The sequence below is a fragment of the Cynocephalus volans genome, chromosome 2, assembly GCF_027409185.1.
Source record: "Cynocephalus volans isolate mCynVol1 chromosome 2, mCynVol1.pri, whole genome shotgun sequence".
Taxonomy (NCBI): Eukaryota; Metazoa; Chordata; class Mammalia; order Dermoptera; family Cynocephalidae; genus Cynocephalus; species Cynocephalus volans.
In genome coordinates, this window is record NC_084461.1 from 110897870 (window position 1) to 110916390 (window position 18521).

Below are 18521 nucleotides of genomic sequence, written 5' to 3' on the forward strand. Positions count from 1 at the left end.
TAAAACCTGCAGATAGTTAAAGTGAATGAAAGTTCATTTAAAGCAATGGGGTGGAAGTAAGGGTAAAAGGAAGTTGATGAGAACCAAATGTCTCCCATATGGTTCTGCATAGAGCTGCTAGAAGGCCATATAAAAAATTAATCCAACTCATATAATTCTGTTCAAAGCCAAATATGTGCACATAATAAAAATGCAACTCAAATATGACATATCTGGGTTTTTGACAACATTGCGAGATGCAGCATCAATCTGCCTTAATAATTCATTCTGAAGCTTGCAATTTATTGTGGTTTTTTCTTACACTTCAGCTGGCAATAAAATAAGATATCTCTTCCTATCTTAAAAAGTAAATGATTATAAACATTTACTCCCCCTCTGAATGATGGTATCACCTTCTTCTTATATATGTATGCTTAGTAATTATTTTTTTATATTTTAAGGGTTAGCTAAGTTCTTCTATGAGGAAGCTTTGTTATCCATTAATAAAACATTCTGTGAAGTTCAAGGTCTGTTTTCTGGACTTTGTTTTCACCTAAATAGGATGGCAAAATTTTCAAGATGTTCATCCAGATAATTTTAGTAAAAACAAATGGCAGAAAAAGTGGGCTTGAACAAGATCAGATCAGGACCATTCTTAACTGCACCTTGAGTACACTTTCATTTGTCTTTCTCTGGATAACATATGCTGAATGAAATGAATCAAGTTGAAGCATGAACCAAATGAATAATTCAAGACTGACATGCCAAACTAGATACTGCATATGAGATATACACAGACATTGATTTATTTAACAGTGAGGTCTGTACCAATTAGTAAAGGGTTCTACATATTTGTGCCAAAATACTACCCTCTTTCAAAGAGAGGTTGAGAGCTTTGCAGAGAGTTTAGCCAATAGACAAGAGGCCGATATTCTATGGTAAATATTGGGTATTCACAATTGTGAACACTTAAAGATGTCCCTGGCCCCCATAGGCAGAATTAAATCATTCTCTAATATTTGCTCCCCTAGCCATTTTATATGTCTTTATTAGAGCACTTTCCCACTTAATTATAACTGTTAACTTGTCATTTTTCCTTATAAGACTGTGAGCATTTTGAGGTTACTTACTGTTTTATCCATCCTTATATCCCCCAAATGCCACACAATGTTTAAGACATAGTGGTACTTAATGAATTAATCCTATATATATTGTGTGCACTGTTTTAAACATTGCTCTGGGTACTGGAGATTCAGAACTTAGGGAACCCAAATCCTGCCTTCAGTGAGCTCACAATCCAGCGGGGGCATGTCTGGGCTAGTGAGCAGTTGCAAAACACTGCGCCAGTCCACATCTAACATTTGCATGTAGTGCCGTGGGTGTACAGGTGACAAGTGGTGCTCAGGACACCTTCCATTCCTTAAACTTTCAATGGGCTTATTTTAAGTGCATGCCATGACCAAGGTGAGTCAAAAAAGAGCCTTTCATTTAGCTCAGTGTTTGTGATGATGCTAGCTCAAAGGGGATAAGTAGGATTATAAGAACTCATGGAACATTTGAACAGCTTTACCTATGAAACAAATTAATGAATTAATAAATGAACAACAAGTAAAAGTGTCAGAGCCTAGGAACAAGAAAAATTAGCAAACAGCATTGCCTAGTGACTAGGCTGAGGACACAATCTCTAAAGAACCCATGAAGAAAGGCCAGGAAGATACACAGACTTTATGACACAGTGATATTACAGTTAGAGAAACTGTAAAATAGCCTCCTACTATGACTGGCAAGCATGATTACTAGAAAAATATGAAGGTTAAAAAAAGTCTACAAATAGCTCTAAGTGGGCACAGGACAAGTGTAAACATGAGGAGCAGGCAACTTCATCCAGTAGTTTCTGGGTTCCCACAGACACCACCCCATTCACATCTCTGCAGAGGTACATCCTACCTGAGCCCAGACCTGTAGGTGGATTTCAGCTGAACTCTGTAAGATGTGATTGGTGATCCCTCAGGGGCATTTATGTATGTGCGTTGCCATGTAGGAGGATTTTTTTTTTTTTAATTATTTTATGGGGTTTTTTTTTTTTTCTATTCTTGTGGCATGAGACCTGAAGGGGGACAATAGAGAGAACATGGGGGAAGGGGGCTCTATAGGAGAGAGAAGATAGGAGGAGGGTTTGAAGGAGTTTTTCTGAGAGTGTTTGTGAGAATTGGGTGGTGACTGGCTAGCCAGCAGGTTTATGAGTTCCTGGTAGTTCTAGTGGAGTCCCCAGAAATAGTTGAGGGTATTTTCAAGGGACATGAAGGTTGCATTAACACTAAGCAACAAGAAAAAGAACTACCGATCTCAATGTGGCTTCAGGTTGTACCAAGGCTGGTGAGAAGTGGGGACATTTGGGTACATTGTGATATCACCAGTCATAGCAAACTGTACTTTATCTGTTGTCATGCTTCACCATCCCCTAGAATCTGACTCTTATGTCCTCTAGACAGCTCCGAGGATCTTCATTTTTGGAAGATGGGAATATTTCACTCTGGTGGGTCTATATATTCTTATATACATTTTGTTTAGGTCTGACCTCAACTCTTTTTTCTTTATAAAACATTTCCATTTCTTGATGTATTGGAAATTACAAAAGTAATACATGCTTATTGTAACAAGTCAAATAATATAATAAAAGATGTGAAAAGGCAATGCTAATCATCTTCCGCCTGCACAGGCTCCAAACTTCTAATCCTACCCCACTGGGGTAACTGATATTAACATCTGGGGTGTGTTATTCACCTTCTCCCCTTGCTCATATCATATAAACACATACACATACGCAGGGAATTTATTCGTGTTTGTTCTACTGAAATAGATGAATAATATATACATCTCTTGCAACTTGCTTCCTTCACTTAATAATGTAATTTGAATGTCCTTCAAATCAGCAGATATAGATCTAACTCTATTTTTTAATCTATTCATGCACTACATAGTACATTCTATATAAATGGGTTCACACAACTCATGGAGAATTTAGAACTATTTTATTGAATACATATTCAGAAAAGGTCTTGCATCATAAATGTACATAGCTTAATATATTTTCTTACAATCAAAGCATCTATTTAACCTCTACCCAGATCAAAAAATAGAATACAAGCAGCACCCCACAAACTCCTTGCCCCCCTCACACTCACCACCCTCCTATGCCCAGTGTTTACCGTCCTGACTTCTAACATCGTAGGTTAGTTTTGCCTTTTTAAATATTTATATAAAAGATGGCTGGTGGGTTAACTTGGTTAGAGCATGGTGCCAATAACACCAAGGTGCAGGGTTCAGTCCTTATACTGGCCAACTGCCAAAAAAAATTTTTTTTAATGTATTTAAAATAAATTATATACCAGTATATATGCTATGTCTAACTTCTTCCATTCAACAGATGATTATGAGTTTCATCCATATTTTTGCATGTAGTTTGTTCATTTTCATTGTTGTATGCACGTCCCCCCTTATCCATAAGGAGTACATTCTCCAGTGGATGCCTGGAATCACAGATAGTACCAAACCCTATATCTGCTATGTTTTTTCCTATGCGTAATACCTATGATAAAGTTTAATTTGTAAATTAGGCACAATAAGAGATTAACAACAATAACTAATAATGAAATAGAACAATTGTAACAATATGCCTGCATCGCTATGCTTGCACTTTGGGGCCATTATTAAGTAAAATAAGGGTTACTTGAACACAAGCACTGAAATACTAACAGCCAATCTGATAACCAGCTACTAAAGACTAACAGACAGGTGGCATAGAAAGTGTGGATACGTCAGACAAAGGGATGATCCATTCCCTGCACAGGATGGAGTGGGATGGCAGGGACGGCGTGAGATTTTATCATACTAGGTGAGCAATTTAAAATTGTTTATTTCTGGAATTTTTATTTAATATTTTTTGACAGTGGTTGACGGTGGCAGGTAACAACCCAAGGAAAGCGACACCACGGACAAAAGGAGACTGCTGTAGTCTAGTAAACAAATATAACACAATAAATGTACCCATTTTACTACTGCAGGGCATTTGGGTTATTTCCAGTTTGAGAATTGATATAAATAATCCTGCTATCAATCCCAAAATACGGAAGCCTCCCCAAAACTGGTCACCTGTATTAAAAAAAGAAAAAAAGTTTAAAGAAACTGTCCCTCTCAAAGCTTTTGTTCCTACCACTGGCATCAAAAATCTGTTTTATAATTCAAAGTTGAAGTTTGACTGATTTACTTTTTTCTGCATTTCTAAAATATCAAGGATAGTGTGGGTAGAATGCTCTAGCTGCCTGGACTGAGAGCTAGAACCTCAGGTTTCAAAGAAATGCAAAGGTAGAAGACTGAAAGACACTGGAAGATACTGAAAAAGAAATTGCTAGCATTCTATAACAGTAATATCATAACAGTGAGGAATGGCAGTCATAGCTATTGCTCTGCGTACCAGCATCCAAACTAGAGGGCAGGATCCAACAGAGGCTATAGTCATGAGGGCCTAGAAAGAATTATGAAAGAATTTCTGTATGTCCTATAAGAGATGGACAAAGGGGCAATGAGAATATGGAGTTGGTGTGGGAGAAGGAGGCAAACTCTAGGAAGCAAAGGTGGAGCAGGAAATTTGGAAAAAGGAAGGGAGATGATTCAGCAAATGGTGCAATAGCTAAAAGACTTTTTAAAAAATGGGAACACATACATCTAATTTTAAATGGCTTCCACTGCTTTGATGATGCTATTTTCCAAGTCTCTGAAAACATTGCTCTTCATTATTCACAGATTCCATATTTGTGAACTCACGTACTTCCTAAAATATACCTGTAACACCCAAACCAATACTAGACGTATTTTCACAGTCATTCACAGACACGCACGGACAGCAGTGAAAAATTTGAGTCACCGCAAGTGCACGTTCCCAGCTGAGGTTGAAGATGGCAGTGCTCTGCCTTCTTGTTTAAACTCTATCATTGCAAACAGGTATCCTTTCTGTGGTCAATTCAGCACCACGTTTTTCACGTTTTTGTGCTTTTTGCTGGTGATTGCCCTGTTTAAAATGCCCCCCAAGCATAGTGCTGAAGCGCTATGTGTAGTGTTTTTAAGCACAAGAAGGCTGTACTGTGTCTTACAGAGAGAACGCATCTGTTAGATAAGCTTCGTTCAGGCGTGTTACAGTGCTATTGGCCATAAGTTCAACGTTAATTAAAAATACATACTCAATAAGGTGTCTTTAAACAGAAACACACATAAAACAAGGTTAATGTATGAGAGGTCTTCAAAAAGCTCATGGAAAGATTCGTATTACTTTTAAAATTTTTTTATTCCATTTTTATTTTCGTATTTTATTTTTTATTCCATTTTTCCATGAATTTTTTGATAAGTAGGCAAAAATGTTGTAACTAGAGGCTCCCAGGTACCTAACCCTATATATCCCCTAAAAATGATAATTCAGTATTTGCAAACTCAATACTTTCAGTGACTTTATATAACATAACTACTTCAAATAAAGAGAATCAACTGCACTTGATAAAATTTGCAGCATAAAAAAGGTCTATGCGAGGAACTTTATACATCTTTGAATGTAGGCAGGGGTATAAATTAGAAAAAAGCATTCTAAATTGTGATGGTGGAGTCTGGGATTATATTCATCGGTAGTGTTGTAATGCTGAGTGACATCAGTTCTCTATGAACATGAAAGCGCCTAGCCCAGAATTTGATATTGACAAGCAGTTAAAACATGCTTTTTGTGTGCTCAAATAACCTTTTCAGTGTGATAACATCTTTATCTGGAAGATGAACATGTGCCATCATATCAATCTTAAAGGAATGTTGTCAGCATGTAAGTGATAATATCTAAAAAGTGTTAAAAACGTTTTTAAAAGAATTGTGTTATGATGGACTTCTTAACTATCATGAAATAAGATACAATAAAAATAACGTTCAATTAAAATTAGTACATAACATGTTATATGAATTCCATCTTTGAAACCAACTATGTGATTTATATTCCTAAGAGGATATGATTAAGAAAAAAAAAGTTTATCTTTTTTACTGTTTTTTACAAATAGCCAAGCATGAGAATATCATTATACTAAGTTCTACAGGAGCACAGAATTCAGTGATTATGCCACTAGTTTTACTGTCTCACCAAATATAAAATGAAGGTCAAAAATAAAACGAAAAAGATATAATGTATGAATAACACTTTAGCATCTAACCAGTTCTACCTCTGAGTAGTCAATAAGTTAGTATGTTCTTTACTTTTTTACTTAAATTTGCATTAAAATCAGATTCTAAAAAAACAACAAAATAATATGCTATGATACTATTAAAGGATGGTATTGCCCATTGAATACCATTTAACTTGAATTGGTGGTAGTACTATTAATTTCTCCCTTTTTAATGCACACTTTAGCTAGCACATGACCCATACCACGGAACATCAGTTACACCCCAGGGACCAGACATTAACAGCATGTGCTACGAGTGGTTTATTTTACAATTGCTGAGAAATAAAAGCTGATGGGAATGAGCCACTGGTGAATTACTTGCCAGCAAAAACAACAATGTTTGTATCACTACTGAAAACCTCCCTCCCTAAAGTGGGGTGTGAGTGGAGGTTGATTGATATTGTTCACACAGAAACAGAGAGAGAGAGGAGGTTGGGAAAGTAAATAGTTAAAAACCTGCAGTGATTTATTGCAGTTTATTGTAGTTAAACAGAATATATTTTATTAGCTGTGATTCTGTACCACAGCTAATTAAAACACAATTTGGACACACACACATGCACACATTCAATCACACAAATAAAATAATAAAATAAAAATTATTTCCAAGTAAACTACAGTTTATCACGCCTTTCCTCTCATAAAAGGAACATTAATATGAGTTCAATCTTTTGATGTAGGTGATCTTTCCAGAGCCATACAGAGGAAGAAAATTAAAATCTCACAGCAGGTTTTTCACTGAACTTTATCCCTGTTTTCTTTTTCTTTTTTTAATTGAAGTACATTGTTTTTTCTTGCATATCACTTTTCTGCTAAACTAAATTAATAGAAATATTTATGTTCTCATAGAATATACACAACTAGATTCAGATATCTTACTATACTAAAAAAATACATAATTTTAACTCAATATAATCTATACACAAAGACCTTGTCTGCATTAGAAAGATACACTTGATTATTTAAATACGATGCTCAGATATAATATCAATTACTCCCAGCTTCTTGTTCTAAACTGGATTTAATCTGTTAACCTCTTGCCTTCCTTTAAAGAGAGTAGGAGTGAGCAATAGACATGAAAGAAAATGGGGTTTGCAAAATAAAATGGCACAGTGGTGTACACTAAAAGCAAGTAGACTCATTAATTATCCTTACAGATTTACACACACATGCTTTTGTCTATGATTAACTGGATTGTACAGCTGTTGTTCCTTTTGCTGAAAGGTTTGACCTTTTGCTTAAGTCCGATCTAACACGAGGAAATCATTATTCATTTCTCTTCTACTCAAAGTCTAGATGCAGATTTGAAAACGTTATTTATTGTCTGGCTGTTAGTCTTTAACGTACAGCAGTTATTACTAAAGGAGACAGCTGGCTGCATCGACCTATCCTTTACTGCCCCCAAGGCCACGCATACCTAATTCAAGGATATCAGATAATGGTATGTGGCATGATTTACATGTGGAAAATTCGGAATTCATTGTGAGCCTATTTATAACTACAGCACCGGGTATAGAGAAGATGATTTAATAGAGGTTGTAAGGGTTTTCTGACAAGAGGCATTAATATTAGAACCTTTTCCCCAAGCACTGCAAAACAGTGGTGCAAAGATGTAGCTCGCCTGAGTTATTTTTCATTGACAACCCTTTTTCTATTCATTAGCACTTACATTCCTGGGGTTGGGAAGCCACTGTTTTAACTCGAATTTGTGTGTAATGAACATATTCAGTGCAAGGAGATTCTCCTTCATTAATGAAGCTGAAAAAAAAGCTAGTAACGCTGATGAAGAAGGACATCTAATGTTATGGACATTTAACAAGTCCAGTTTTTGCAGACGGTATTTAGAAAACCAAAGGTCTTCTCTCTAGATGGTCAAAGTAGATGATAAACATTCCATAATGCCTTAGCAAAATAGTTAGAAACAGGCTGATGGCTTAGCCAATACATCTCCCTTCAATAAAACTAACTCTAATGGATGAGGCTGCCTCTGGGTATTGCTAAGAACATACAGCCAGGTCTATTTGCTTACACAGACACTACACTGCCAATTACTTCAGAAGGCATTCGAGGATGGTTCAAGTATTTTTAAAAAAATGATACATGATATCATTTATCTAACAGTCATGAGAATTAACCACACATATGACAATGCAGTTTAATGGAGCATGTTATCAAAGAAGTCTTCTTTGTTAATGAGACTTCTGGTTTATAATAGATGACACAAATCAGCACCTTTGGTGGTGCATTTCTATTTCTAATTTGAAATGTAAAACCAGTGTTCTATTTCAAACAGCAATTTTCACATGAAATGCATCTCTAAAGACTGGAACTGGCTGGCATTTATTTTGAAAAGCATGTATATTATGGCTTTAGGGGGCAAGTTTCATTCTGGGATAAAATACTTCCTTAAGATTACTATCAATTCAAGGGCAAGCTTTAGAAACATCGAGATGCCATAATGAATGGCTAATATGTACCAGGTTGGATTTTGTTATCTGCTTATTATGTTAAAAAAAAAAGATTCAGGCCTGAATTTGAACCAACACTTTATTTTTGTTTAGTTTTGCAGGTTAATCATGCTAACCTATCTACAGTTAATTTTTTAAAAAATCATTATTTATATCAAAAAATAGTATCTTTCAAGAAAAGTATGAGTTGTCAGCAGATGACTCTAGCACACCCATTATCCCAAATTCAAGAACATCCAGCACTGTCTCTGTATATTGTTGTTACTGCCCTTATGTACCTTTCAGTGTCTGCATTCATTACTTGGAATTATGGCCGTGCAGAAAAAACACACAACTCAAACTATGCAAGCTCTACCCTGTATGAACCAAAAGGAAACAAGACTCTCCCATTTTATTTGGCTCAATTGGTGACAATATGCCTTTATGAAAAAGCAGGGTTGGATCTACTTCATACTGTTTATAAATTATCGTTTCAATTTTTTTTTTTTAAGGCTAAAAGGCAAACACAACAAAGACTATAAAAACTAAGGCAGATGGAATGATCCTGTATCCTTGGACTTACATCAAACCAAATGAAATCACAATTACGTTGTTTTGAAGAATAAGAGTTCTATGGTGCAGATGACTGAATGGTTTCCTGTTTCCTCTTATTAACTTGACATTAATCAATTTAAACTCAATATGTAGGACAGTGCTTTCTCTCTTCAGGATTATTCTGAGGTTGGTGGCAGGATAAGTAAAGGCAACAGTCCTTCTTTTCAATTAAGTTAAGAGAGAAGTGTTAAAATGTGTGATAAATTTGTCATGACCATGTCACAAAATTGAAAATAACAATCACTGACAAAAACGTAAAGATAAATAAGTTCAAAATTGATCATTTATTTTCATTAAACTGGAGAAATTTAGGATGTTTTCCTTGGTGGTTTACATAAGGTAGCCTGGGTAATTAATGCTAACTGAGCAACTCTTATGGTCCATATGCTTTCTAAAATCATCTCATATGAGTCTGTATATATAAAGCCATTTAGAAAGCCACATATTGCTTTAGAAATATAAGACACTATTATACTATGTTATTTTCCAGAAGCAACAAACCATAAACAAGGAAATAATGATTACGTTTCTTCCAAACTTAACAATGAAATTCAGTCCTACAAATTAACTGCTAAACTTGGGGATCTGAAATACGTACAATATAAAACTTAATTTAGGGTCCAAGGAACAACTTTATCAGGGTCTTAGAAGATATTTTTAATTAAAATATCAAACATCTATTTATTTGAAAGGGGAACTCTTACACACTGTTGGTGGGAATGTAAATTAGTACAAACCATTATGGAAACAGTATCAAGGTTCAAAAACTAAAAATGAAACTACCATGTGATCCAGCAATCCCACTACTTGGTATATATCCAAAGGAAAGGAAATCAGTATGTCAAGGAGATGCCTGCACTGCCATGTTTATAGCCAAGATATAGAATCAACCTAAGTGTCTATCAGTGGATGAATGGATAAAGAAAATGTGGTATATATAAACAACAGAATAGTATTCAGCCATAAAAAAAAAAAAATTAAATCCTGTCATTTGGGGCAAAATGGATAATCCTGGAGTTTGTAAGTGAAATAAGCCAGGCACAGAAAGACAAATACTGCATGTTCTCACTCATATGTGGGAGCTAAGAAGTTGATCTCATGGAAGTAGAGAGTTAGAATAGTGGTTACCAGAGGCTGTGAAAGGTAGGGGGAGTGGGGGGTAGGAAGAAATTGGTTAATGTGTATAAAATTACAGTTATAAAGAAGAAATAAGTTTTGGTGACTATAGTTAAGAATTTATTGCATATTTGAAAATAGCTAGAAGAGAGGATTTTCAATATTCACAACACAAATAAGTGATTAATGTTTGAGGTGACAGATGTTCCAATTACCCTGATTTGTCATTACACACTGTATACATGTATCAAAATATCACATAAATATGTATAATTATTATGTATCAATTTTTTAGAAAAAGCTATTCATTTGAGGATCAAGTATCTAGAAGAGTGGTTACGTTTTTCAAAGGATGAGCAAAATTCCACACAGAATGAAGCCACCTTATGTTGTTTCTTTGGGCACTAAAAAAAGTACTGTATGCAGAAAACAAACAAAAAAAGCAAGCCATCACATGCATCAGAGCCTTGCAAATATAAGGACTCAAATGCTTATCGGCTCTCTAATTCAATAGTCCTCAACTGGGGGTAGAGGGAGAGGTACAAGGCAAGGATTTTGTCCCTCACCTCAGGGACATCTGCCATGCTCTGGAGACACTTTTGGTTGTCACAAATTGGAAAGAGGGGTTCTATTGTTTGTCATAACTGGGGGTGATAGATTTCTACTGGCATCTAGTAGGTACAGTCTCAGAATTTTGCTAAATATCTACAATCCCAGGACAGCCCCCATAACAAAGAACTATCCAGCCCCAAATGTCTATAGTGCCAAGATTGAGACACCCTCCTCTAAGTGCATATTAATACAACAATTAAACTTTTAACCTTAAATATTAATTAATTCTTGCAACATTTGAAAGTACATCTCTTAGCATTCTGTCCCATTTGGGGGAGGGGGGGAAAACCCAGCAAAACAAAAATACTTGCACTTAATCTTGAGCAGATGCCCCTTCAGAGAATTATAAAAAAAGAAAGGGAAGGTGGCCAATGCACACTAGCACTACAGTTGCTGAAGGGAGTTGGTGTTGGGCTGGATGTATAAATGGCAAAGATCCTGAGTCACCATTCATGTATTTAAATTTAAGGTTAAAATCATTTTTAGAATATTTAGCTCAAAAAATACAAGAGGGCATCCAGTAAAAAAGGAACTCTGTCTCCCACCCCCGTCCCACAGCCCCTCATTTTATTTTGCCCAAAACAAGCTTCTTACACATCCTCCCTGAGATATACTGTGATTTTTTTGTATACTTCCAGAGTAATAATTCCTTGCATATAGCTAATGAATATACGTATATATAAATGACAACACACTATGCACATTGTACTGAATCTCGCTTTTTCCCTCTAATAATAGATCTTGCAGATATATTACAGCTGACATTATTTTAAATTGCTACATAGTATTCCCCAATATGAAAATAACCATTTTAACCAGTTTCTTACTGAATGTTTTTAAATTGTTTTCAACCTGTATTATTATCAACACTGCTACAATGATTATTTTTGTGCATAGGTTATCTCTTGCCTTTATGATTTTATACATGTTACTATATAGAAATGACAGTTCTCATTAAAAGGACATACATGTTTTATTTTTGATATATACTATCAAATTGCTGACCAGATATATATGAGCCTACGTATGTAGGCTCTACGCCCATGTCAGTACTATGTGCTGACAAGCTCTTTGCAAATCTGTTGTATAGGAAATTCATAGTTTTAATTTGCATTTCTCTTATTATGAGTGAAGTTTTATATATTTACATATGTTTTACACACATTTATAGTTCTCTTTTTGATCATAATCTTTGCTCATTTTTCTATTAAGCTATTTGTGTTGGGGGTCCTTTTGTTTGTTTGTTTTGTTTTTTAAGAGACCTGTCAATATTAACAGAATTGTCCTTTCGTCTGTTATACAAGTTGAAAATTCTTTTGCCTTTGACCTTGTTTTTGCTTGTTTGTTTGTTTCTAACAGAGGATGGTCCCAAAGAATTTTTTTCGTTAAATTTCTACCTATCTTTTATCTTATGGCTTTAGGATCTTTATATGAAATTTAGAGGTGTGTATATATATATATATATATATATATATATACTTTTTTTTTTTTTTTTTTTTTTTTTTTGTCTTTTTGTGACCGGCTGCACCACGCTCAGCCAGTGAGCGCACCGGCCATCCTTATATAGGATCCGAACCCGCAGCGGGAGCACTGATGCACTCCCAGTGCCGCACTCTCCCAAGTGCGCCACGGGGTCAGCCCCTAGAGGTATATTTTAAAATCATGTTGTATTTTCTATTATCTTTGTGATTTTCTTTTTCTTTTTAACCTTTGTCCATCTGGAATTTATCTGGCTTAAGAGTCCAGCTTCTTTTTTTTTTTTTTTCAGATGGCTACTCAGTTATGCTAACAAAGTTCAAATTTTCCCTATTGATTTGAAATTCTGATTCTTTTATTACTTGGTCTATTTCTGGGTTTTCTATTCTGTTTCATAGAACTTTTTGTCTATACTAAGGCCAGCATTACATTGTTTAAATTATCGTGGCATAGTTTTAATACCCAGTGGGAAGCAAACACTTTCTTTAAGTACATTTTTGCCTCTAGAAGATCAGTATAGGAAACTTAGGCTAACAAATGTGCGTGAGTGATGAATATGACTGCAAACAGCCTTTCTCCCTTAGGTTAATAGTTTATATTTCCTCTGGGATTTCCCACTGGCATATCAAATCTATGAATTTTTACTTCGATGGGATGTTCTTTCTTTCTACTCTCTACCTCCAAAGCCAACCTTAAAAATGCATTTAAGTGGGGCCGACCCCATGGCGCACTTGGGAGAGTGCAGCGCTGGGAGTGCAGCAGTGCTCCCACCCTGGGTTCCGATCCTATATAAGGATGGCCAGTGCACTCACTGGCTGAGCGTGGTGCAGACCAGATCACGCTGAGGGTTGCGATCCCCTTACCGGTCAAAAAAGGGGAAGAAAAAAAAATGCACGTGAAAGTGATGAGAAACCACTTGGCAAAGAAAGGAAACCTTTTCACCTGTACCTTCGTGTGAATGGGTTGATTTTTCAAGACCACTCAAAGGATTCACCTGCTTGGCAGGATGAAGGGATTTGTAAGCTGGTGGCGGGCAGAGGGCATTGCTGGAGGCAGAAATGGATAAAAATCAAATCTGCTCTTGGTATACACACTTCTGATCCAGGCACGTAATGAAGTCTTCTTTCCTGTCTATGAAGGCAGACACTTGCCCCAATCACTCCTTTCTTCCTACAGCATGTGTTCAAAGAGTAAAATTTGTTCAAATCTGGGGTTTGGGAACTTATCTCCGGATCACTTTTTATATAAATGGAATGAAAGCATTTGAGCATCAGCACAAGAATATATATTGGAATAATTGCCTAAGTGGCCAAATTTGATTTAACACAGACTAAACCTTGTACTTTGTATTATAGGTATGAAACATTTATCATGTATTGCCCCAAGGTTTAAACATAATGTAATTCCTACCAAAGTATTACTATGTCTGTGATCATCAAATCTTTTCAAACGTAACTCATAATGTCTGTAAATATCCCTAATGACAAGACTAATTAAATTTAAACACTAACCTAAAAGGCCACCAATGTTACCCTGGCTTAACCCACTCTTTCTCCAATTATCCCTGGGAGTTCCACAGGGGTGTTTCCCATGTGCTCAAGAACACCCCCCACCCTTATGCAGCCATGCTACTCTGATAGTCACAGCTGGTCCTTGCCAGTGGTCCATTTTCCCGCTCTGTTGTTATTTCCTGGGTCTCTGGCTTTATTTTCTGTTGTTCAAATGGATTGGAACAGCTTCCCTACTCCTGTCCAAGCAAACTACTGTTGCTCCCACAGTTCCTCTGGTCACAGTGTTCCTCTCTAGTGACTAGTCTGAGCCCTCAGAATGCCAGAGCTATGGGAAGATCTGAGATGATGGTTTTGACATTTTACCATATTCACGGGAACCCAGAGTAGAGCTTGGTTCTCAATATGTTTCAGAGTTCAGCAAAACACTCTTTACTTTTTACTTTTAGCCTTTTTCTCTCCCAAGGACCTAAACACACTTTCATGGAGTTGGCCAGAAGACAGTTTCATGTAACAGCAACGGTGCTGTGCTCATGGTCTGCACTTGCCTCCAGTGAAGGAAGGGTGAATTACTGATTCAATCTCACTGTGGCCACATTCTTCTTTCCTCAGGATGTGTTCTCACCTGGGAGGCTCTTCAGCTCCCACCTCCAGACAGACTTTTGTCAGGCCACCAAATAACTCACCAGGTTTGCCCAGGTAGTTCTGAACCCTAGCATTGGGCAAAGCGTATTATCTTTCCCAGAAAGAATCTTTCAGGGTTGTCACAACAGTTTCCAGACAAGGCCAGATATGCCTAAACCCCCATATACAAACGGAAAGCAGCCAAGTTTCCAGTTTTAAAGCCTGAAACAAACAAGTGAGAAGAAGGCCAGGAAGATAGGAAAAAGTCAAAATATGCTGTAGGGTTTTTCCCTATTTGCAATGAGATTTTGGTGTGTTCAGATTTGGGCCTTAATCTATGTCAGCCAGATATGACAAAGTTTCAAAGAAGAAAACTGGAAAGAAGATAGTAAAAGAGGTTTGTTATTTTAAGAGAGACAATATTCTTAATGGCACTCTGACCAGTAATAATATCTACCTGCCCAGACAAGTGTAAAGACAAATACTCCCTTCAAGCAAGTAGACAGGCAACACACTGATAAAAGACCACGTTGGTACTCACACAGTAAAGATGTAACTGCTAATGCAAAGCCCTATTGCCATGGTTAGATTGTGCAACTGGGGCTGCCGATAGGTACAGCCAAACCAGCCAGGAGTGTTCAGCAGGATTAGCATGCGAAATGTGGCCCTTGAAGTCATAGACCCAGGGCCTTGTGTGTACAGAAGTTGATTAATGAGTATATTGACACTCTAGCAATGTGGTCAGGGTGGAAGTGATTCTTTAAAGAAACAGGAAGCCTCCATATTATTTCCCATAACAGCTGCAATAATTTACATTTCCACCACCAGTCAGGATTCCCTTTTCTCCACATCCTCGCCAGCATTTGTTATTCTCTGCCTTTTTAATACTGACCCGTCTAACTGGGGTGAGATGATATCTCATTGTGGGTTTGATTTGCATTTCCCTGGTGCTTAGTGATGTTGAGCATTTTTTCATGTGTCTGTTGGCCATTTGTATATCTTCCTTTGAGAAATGCTTATTCGGCTCCTTCGACTATTTTTTAATTGGGTTACTTGTTTTTTTTTATTGTTAAGTTGTTTGAGTTCCTTGCATATTTCTGGATATAAACACTTTTTCAGATGCATAGTTTGCAAATATTTTCTCCCATTCTGCAGGTTGTCTGTTTGCTCTGTTGTTTCTTTTGCTGTGCAGAAGCTTTTTAGCTTGATATAATCCCATTTGTTTATTTTTTTCTTTTGTTGACTGAACTTTTGGGGTCTTATTCATAGTCTTTTCCCAGTCCTACTTCCCAAAGTGTTTCACCTATATTTTCTGTTAAGAGTTTTATAGTTTTAGGTCGTAATTTAAGTCTTTAATCTATTTTGAGTTGATTTGGATATATGGTGAGAGGTATAGATCTAGTTTCATTCCTCTGCATATGGATGTCCAGTTTTCCCAGCACCATTTACTGAAGAGGCAGTCTTTTCTCCAATGTATGTTCTTGTTGCTTTTGCCTAAGATCAGTTGGCTGTAAGTATGTGGGTGGATTTCTGGGTTCTCTATTCAGTTTCACTGGTCCAAGTATCTGTTTTTATCTCAGTACTATGGTGTTTTGGTTCCTATAACTTTTTTTATTTTTTGCTCAAGATTGCTGTTTTATATTTTATGTTCAAGGTTGCTTTCGCTATTTGGGCTCTTTTGTTGTTCTGTATAAATTTTAGGATTGTTTTTTTTTTTTCTATTTCTGTGAAGAATGTCACTGGTATTTTGATGGGGATTGCATTGAATTTGTAGATCACTTTGGATAGTATGGACATTTTCACAATGTTAGTTCTTCCAATCCAAGAGTGTGGAATGTCTTTCTACCTTTTTATGTCCTCTTTAATTTCTTTCAGCACTGATTTCTAGTTCTCATTGTAGAGATCTTTCACATTTTGGTTAAATTGATTCCTATGTTTTTTTTGTGTGTGTGTGTGTGTGTGTGTGTGTGTGTGACTATTGTCAATGTGCTTCCTTTCTTGTTTTCTTTTTCTGCTAATTCATTATTGGAGCATAAAATAAAAATGCTACTGATTCTTGTGTGCTGATTTTGTATCCTGACACTTTACTAAAATTGTTTATCAGCTCTTAAGAGTTTTTTTGTAGAATTTTTAGATTTTTCTATCAATAAGATCATGTCATCTACAAACAGGGCCAGTTTGACTTCATCTTTTCCAATATGGATGCCCTTTATTTATTTCTCTTGCCTGATTGCTCTGGCTAGTACTTCCAATACTATCTTAAATAGTACTAGTGAGAGTGGGCATATTTGTCTTGTTTCTGTCCTTAAGGGAAAAGCTTTCAGCATTTCCCCATTTAAGATGATATTTGTGATGGGTCTGTGGTATATGGCTTTTACTGTGTTTAGATACTTTCCTTCTATACCTAATTGCTGAGAGGTTTATCATGAAAGATGTTGAATTTTGTTCGATGCTTTATCTGCATCCATTGAGATAATCATGTGGTTTTTGTCATTGATTTTGTTGATGTGGTGTATTATGTTTATTGATTTGCATACATTAAACCATCCTTGCATCTCTAGGATGAATCCCACTTGATCACAGCGTATAATTTTTTTGATGTGTTGCTGTATTCTGTTTGCTAATATTTTGGTGAGGATTTTTACATTTATGTTCATCAGAAATATTGGCCTGTTGTTTTCTTTTTGTCTGGTTTTGGTATCAGGGTGATGCTGGCATAGAACTGCCATGTGATCCAGCAGTCCTATTGCTGGGTATATAAACAAAGGGATGGAAATCATCATATCAAAGGGATATGTACAGTCCCATGTTTATTGCAGCTCTATTTACAATAGCCAAGAGTTGGAATCAACCTAAAAGACCATTGATGGATGACTGGATAAGGAAAATGTGGTATGTGTACACGATGGAATATTACTCTACCATAAAAAAGAATGAAATTCTGCCATTCACAGCAACATAGATGAACTTAGAGAAAATTATGTTAAGTGAAATAAGCCAGGCACAGAAAGAAAAATACCGCATGTCCTCACTCATAAATGGCAGTTAAAAAAAAAAAAAGCAAATAAAAAAGAAAGAAAGATGCAACAATCACAATAACTCATTGAACTTTTAAAAGGAGAGAACACAACTGAGGCCACCAGAGGTGGGAAAGGGTGAGAGGGAGGAGAAATTTAGTGAGAAATTGTAAAGGGCCTCAAAAAATGATTACATTGTATAATGTTCAATATGCTAATCATCCTGATTTGAGCATCACACATTGCACACAGGTATTGACATTCAATGCTATCCACCACAGATATGTACAATCAATTATGTTTCAATAAATAAAAAAAAAGAAACATGAAACACATAAATTGGTTAATGATGCGATGACCTGCTAAAGCAAATGTGACATGTTACACAAAGAAATGTGTACAGGGAAAAAACAAGTACAATATAATGCATGGTTCTGTGAGCCCCTTTCTCAGCTTCCTCTTGCCTCTGTTATTGCCATACAGTGCAGCTGCTGAAGATGAGCTCCATACTTATCCATGTCATGAGAACTGCAAGGTCACTGAGAAAGGAGACACTAGCCAGGTAAAGGAAGAAAAGGAGATTTTATTAGCAAGCAGCAAGTGGACCTGCCGGGCTAAGCTGAAAAATGGCATCAGCACCGAGAGGCAGTTGGGTGTCTTCTTTTATAGTGTTAAGATTGGCACTGGCCTAGCTTAGGAAGACAGTCACGGTGTTCCACTCCAAGTACAGCCTGTTCATGGAAAAAAAGACCTGGGGAGACAGAAACCTCGGGTTAGGCAGGGGAAGCAGTTACAATGTTCCACTCTAGGTACAGCTTGCTCAGCCTACTCATGGGAACAGAGACTTAGGAAGATAGAAACTTAGAGGAACAAAAC